Source organism: Paramisgurnus dabryanus, chromosome 1, assembly GCF_030506205.2.
Source record: "Paramisgurnus dabryanus chromosome 1, PD_genome_1.1, whole genome shotgun sequence".
Classification (NCBI taxonomy): Eukaryota; Metazoa; Chordata; class Actinopteri; order Cypriniformes; family Cobitidae; genus Paramisgurnus; species Paramisgurnus dabryanus.
Genome location: NC_133337.1, coordinates 6,168,112 through 6,174,701, shown reverse-complemented (window position 1 = coordinate 6,174,701; position 6,590 = coordinate 6,168,112). Strand labels below are relative to the sequence as shown.

Below are 6,590 nucleotides of genomic sequence, written 5' to 3'. Positions count from 1 at the left end.
GTTTCTACAATAATGACATCATCCATTGATAAATTATCCTGCACCTTACTCACTTGTTTAAGTTTTGGTTCAGCCTGTAGTTTACTCTTCGTTTTAGAATCCCCACACCACTGATTAAGTTTGCGCAGTCTTGCTTGTTTGTCTGGACGCGTTTGTTTATAATCATCTTTAATACACTTACTCTTGTGAACTGTTGCTTTAGGTGAAACTTCACAAACGCTGCTTTGTTGACCAGACTCAGAGGAACTTGCCTCAGCAGTTGAAGTCTTACCAATTACAGATGCTTTCACACCCGTCACTTCGAATGGGGTGCCCCGAGCATTCAGTGACATTGCAAGATTATTAACATGATTAAATAACACATATATGTCATCACAGTATACTAATACACTTGTTCCATTATATTGTACCATACCTTTAGTATTACGAGAATGAGAATCAACTACAGCATATGTTGTACCTGCCTTTATAACTGCACAAATATAGTCTTTAATATTTAACAAACATGCATCATCATTTAATAGTGTCCTCTGAAGCGCTTCATCTAAGGGCATGCATACATCTTGCACAGCTTCGTCATACACATCAACACCAATAACACCTGAGAAAGATTCAGCACGGTTTATTGAAAATATTGTGTTGTACAGTGTGTGCACGGTTGGCAATTCTGCAACGGACACATGTCCCCGGCCTGTGTCATCATTGATCTTCCCCTGCAGTCTCATACATGTGTACAGCTCATCTCCTTGCGTTAGAACAGCATTCAGGTCCTCTGTCGTCCATGTCAGCACATTCTTCAGCTCGCTCATCATTACGGCCGTGATGCTATTTACTGCACACTGTCTGTTACGGTTGAAACCAAACCGCTCATCACCCTGATGGAAGGAACCTTGTATGACTTTCTGTAAAAATTGATCAGAATTATTGACATGCAAAGTTTTCACAATATCACTGTAGGTTTTTTTAGACGTTGGAAGAGTTTTGGTACACATTGGAAGACTTGTAGTACATTTTGCATCATTTTCAGCAGCCTTACGGCCATTTTCATACTTTGGAAGACTTTTGGTATATTTTGCATCATTTTCAGCAGCCTTATGGCCATTTTCATAGTTCTCATTGTCACAGTTTTCAGTGTCATTTGTTTCAGTGTCATTTGTTTCAGTGTCATTTGTTTCAGTGTCATTTGTTTCAGTGTCATTTGTTTCAGTGTCATAGTTCTTAGTGTCATAGTTCTTAGTGTCATAGTTCTTAGTGTCATAGTTCTTAGTGTCAGCGCTCTGTGTTGCAGAGCTGTGGGGAGGTGCCTCTCTTTTTAGAGGTGGCACAACCTCAACCAAGTCAGTGGAGGATTCCACCGAATAACGGTCAGCAATCCTCCTCTTCGCCGCCTGGGACCGCCGGAAACCCTTTCCGCGTGGCATCTGCAATTACATAACACACAGTAAAATCATCAGTTAAGTACTGTGCTTACAGTATAACTCATCTGCTTACTGTGCCCACCTATTAGTCTCTAATGCTTTACATAATATCTACTACAACTTTAAATGAGCATGAAGTTAAAAACTTTTCAGACCTAAATAAATTAATTATGTTCTGAAAGATAAACAAAAACCTCAAAAGTCTTATGTTTATATTTTAGTTTTAGATATATTTAGAATATATTTTGCAGCGCTTGATTATGCCACAGATGGTTTAAGTGTTTTGCGAGTCTACTGTCCACAATATACCTATTAGATATTCCATGGGATAATGGGGTAGCTATATAGTAACTGTATAAAAAATAGTATTGGTTCGCCTGTGCAGACATGACCTTATCATTTTAAAAATGTAATTTAATTGTTAAAACTTTATATGGATTCAAGATAAACCTGATAATGACCTCACTATATTCCATGCATTTTTACAATGACAAACCATGGTTTAACCCTCTGGGATCTAAGGGGTTTTTAGGGCCCTGGAAAAGTTTTGACATGCATTGACATTTGTGCTTTTTTCAGTTGCTTAAAAACACAATAATGGCAAAAGTGTTATAACACTGCATTTAGCACAAACTGGGTTACTATATTATATGATTAACATGTATGTACATGTTTGTATTTTTGAGAGAAAAATGTTTATGCGTGGTTTTTGAAAAAGGACATTTTTTAAGTCCACAAAACCCATACTAAACATGTTTTCCCAAGACTTTATAAAACAGGATCTAGTAGTCTACAGGGTACCTGCACATTTTTTAACAGCAAATTTAATGACTTAAATTTTTATTTTAGAGGATTTAAAAAGGTCTTAAGACTTTATCATAAAAAACCGGAAAATGTTCAGCGCGACACGACAGAATTGTGTGTTAAAGCATAGCATGGCACAGCTCACATGAGCCACACTCAAGACACATAACAGGGAAACAACAACTTTTTTACTAAGTGCTAATTCGCCTAACAATTCTGACATGGTTGACTGTGTATGTAAAAAATCTGCCTTTAAGGTACTTCCAGTTAATTTCTAAATTCTGGCCCCTCTTAGCATTTTGAAAAAGACATGGAGGACAGCCCAGAACATTACAAAGTTCAAATTTATTTCAAGTGGTACTTAAATAAATTTTTTAATTACATTTTAGCATATTTCATATTAATGTACTAAATAACAAAAAAATGTAGGCTATATTAAGTACAACATTAGTACATGAAAATAGAGCACTTTAAGTGGATTATGGAATTGTACTCTTTTAACTTGAGCTTACTGTACACATACAGTAGCAGAACATTTAATGATGAAAGGGCAATAATAATGAAATGTATAACATTTTATATATTTCAGGAAGCCTCTAGTACTTTTCTTAATTTCAGGTAACTAAAGCTTCTGGTTGCAAAGCTGTTGGAGTTTTTGACTGAATCAATAATAATTTAGCACGAATTTGGCTTTATTCCCCAATATTAGCTTTCATTGTCTTTGATCAAAGGCAATGTTTTCGTCCAGGAATCGTAAAATCAAAATGCTTAAAAAATGGGTTATATCTACCGCATTCATCGGATCTTGCTCATCCAACTTCCACTCTGTTAAATCCATGTTAGTAATGAACTTGCTAGCAGCGGGATAACATCACCAGAAACAACTTCTCATTTATTTTTGATTGCCTGGTAGGATGCATTGTGTGAACGACTTCATTAGGTGCTGCAAAAAAACGACAAGTGGATGACATCAGAGTAACGCGAGAGCAATTTGAAATCACCCTCCTTCGCAAGATTTCTCGCGGTACCCTGAAGTCATCTGCGTGTCGGTTTTGTGGCACTGCGTAAAGTTGAAAGCACACTTAAAAAACTCGAAGGAAGCAGCTGAACTCGACAGAACTGCCATGCGCCTCGTCCATTTATTGAATATAGCAGGACAATTTATTTCTTACTTCTCAGCGTGAGAAATACAAGGTGTGGCGTGTGAACTGACTGAAACACGTGTGTCTCACGGTCAATGCGTGAGACTTGAGAGCCTGTGTATATAAATAGGGTTACTGACTAAAAAATTGTGACTAAACACAACCCAATAACACGACCCTCGTGTTTAATCCAACCATGTTACTTACTGCTTAAATCCTGATTTATAGCTTAACGCTTCTGACAATATCACCATATATTTACATTTAAGAGCTGATATAACATTACAAGGTGATTTTGGCTACATTATCTGTGTGTCTCATGCAGTGCAGAGCTTTACCGTTGCTCTTCTCGTCTTGTTGTGTTATAAGCGCTTTTAAAAGAAAAAGTATTATTGTAGATCGCGTATGTATAAAATATGAGAGAATAAACACTGCCAAATGTTAATTCCTTCCCCCACGTGCCATGTGTGAGGTGCTACACGGAGGATGAGAGAGAGAAAGCACACGCACACGAGAGAGGCACCGCTGAGCGCTCGAAACAATGAATAAAGCCGTTTTAATACTAAAATATTACAATTATAATACTACAAATACATATAGAAAATGTATGAAATATAACAATGTATGGGAAACACTGGATGATGAGTCTGACATGAAATTTAACACCTTCTTAGTGGAAATTCCAGATTTTAAGACATTTTAAGACCTAAAAAAATCGAAAATTTAATTTAAGACGTTTTAAGACTTTTTTAGGACCCGCGGGGACCCTGGTCTAGAGTTTTTTCTTTAAAATGTGAAAATCATTCTGCTTACTTAGAACAGTATATTGATTTACAATTTCAAAGTCACTTTTTGGTTAGGAAGACAATATGCAAGGAGGCTGGAAGCTCTTGAATAATCTGTGATTGACAGCTGAAGAACAAAACACTTCCATAATGAGCCTTTAGGCAGTAAGACGACGGCATTGTTACGCGTTTGTCTGTGAAAGCAACACAAAAGAAATGCGTGATCCTACGTTAAATAAACTTACTTTGCAGAGATATAGGCGAATAAACAGGGTTTTAGATGTGTTTAGATGCGTCTTAATACAAAGCGCGTCAAATATGAGGCATTGTGTCTTTGTGTGTATGTTTGGATGTCGACTGCGTACTGCTTGATGAAGCACACACACTCGCGTCTGGAGATAACTTTAGTTACATTCGCGGTGTAGGACTTTAAGGCGTCCATTTGCATGTTCATAATTTAGAGGAAAGGCACAAGATACGAATATCTAAGTTCAAATATTTATTGATCAGATTGAAAAAGTTTAACAGCGCTGGGTCCTCTCAAGTAGCGAACAACCCGCTCAGGAAGTAACATGCATATTTATAAGATATGTGACGTCGATCTTTCTTCAGAAAATCTCCACCCACAAAGGCCGTTCCCCTCGTCCATCTGACTCCATCACCACACCCAATTTTAGCCTGTAGGCAAAGATGGACACACATAGACAAAGAAAAACAAACTGTTCTCCTCTCATCCCTGGGAGCCCTGCAGTTCCTCTCCAGTACTCCTCCACTTTGAATAGCATGTTATAATGCTTTCTTAGAAACAAATCATTAATAAAACATTCATTTATAAAAAACATAAGCTGTAAGATGAAAGTGATTATTATGTAAAACATATTTCAATATCATGACATCATTTCATTATTTGTAAAATTGGTTATATGAATAGGGCACACATTAACTTCTTTAGATAGATAAACACATATTAAATCTTTTACTGCAATACTACTTCTAAGCAAACACTTTAATCATTATTAAAACCATCTGTTAGGAAAGAAAACACACACACACACACACACACACACACACACATACATACACACACATACATACACACAGGAGATTCTGTTCTTCAAGGTTGAGCTGCCCTGCCCCCATTAAGTTATTCTGTATGCAACCTTCATTTCATTGGTTAATACAAATTTATCAAAGACAACATCTTATATTTATTACATCAATTATTCAATGATTAATACTGATTAAGTAAGAAATACATGGCATATTTTATCCTGTGAACATTAAAACATTAGTTAATGACATAGTCGCCTGTTTGCTTTCCCCCTCAGGCCTCTCTCTTATCTTGATCGATGCCAGGCGTAAATTCCTAAATTCCTCCTTGCAGCACACACAAAAGCTGGTAACTTTCCACTCTCGAACATAAACACCTCGTTTTTACATAATAGCTCAGTGCATATATGAAACACACAATGTTTATAGAATAAAATGATCAATTAAAGAAATATAAAAATGGAACAAAATCAATTTCCACAGTCCTTATTTGGACATCTTTGTAACTTTAACACTTTTAGCAATTAGCAAGATTAATAAAACAACATAAAAATCCCACAATTCCCTCTCTTGACCTCTGAAAGAGGTCACACATTTTCTTCCTCCTCCTCGTCCAGGTTCTGTAGGCCTAATAGGGGCATGCTATATGGGGGTGGACTATTCTCTTTTTTCTCTATTGCAGACACTATCAGTCTGTTACACAGGGATCTCCATTGTTTATGCCAAATATTATGGTGACTATAATTGCAGTTATAACTCCTACAGCCCACAGAACCTTCCAATTTGCATATAGCTTCATCTCTGTGGAAAAAATACACTTATGCCTATTGGCTAATACTCAAATAACAATCGTAAATTCAAAAAGGAAAAGAAAAAATGAAATATGAAATTAATACTGTAGAATTATATAAGAAACTTAAGAAATTCAAAGATCAAAATTCAAAGGTCAATCTGGTATGTAGTTACCCAGGTTATAATAAATATATGGTAATCGTGATATTCAGGTCTCTAAACCCTTCTGTCAGGATTTCCAGCACTTTGTGGAAATCCAATTTATCCAGGCCACACCTGTTGGACTTTAAGGCGTCCATTTGCATGTTCATAATTTAGAGGAAAGGCACAAGATACGAATATCTAAGGTCAAATATTTATTGATCAGATTGAAAAAGTTTAACAGCGCTGGGTCCTCTCAAGTAGCGAACAACCAGCTCAGGAAGTAACATGCTTATTTATAAAATATGTGACGTCGTCTTTCTTCAGAAAATCTCCACCCACAAAGGCCGTTCCCCTCGTCCATCTGACTCCATCACCACACCCAATTTTAGCCTGTAGGCAAAGATGGACACACATAGACAAAGAAAAACAAACTGTTCTCCTCTCATCCCTGGGAG

General features: G+C 36.7%; 1 long non-coding RNA gene across 1 annotated transcript in view; it reads right to left on the bottom strand.

The window, feature by feature from the left end:
- Window positions 1–606: 606 nt before the first annotated feature.
- Window positions 607–6,590, bottom strand: part of LOC135747173 (uncharacterized) — a 41,608-nt gene continuing 35,624 nt past the window's right edge. Inside the window, exon 3 of the long non-coding RNA XR_010531719.1 lies at window positions 607–1,421. This is a non-coding gene — a long non-coding RNA (uncharacterized lncRNA). The remainder of the gene's footprint in view (window positions 1,422–6,590) is intronic.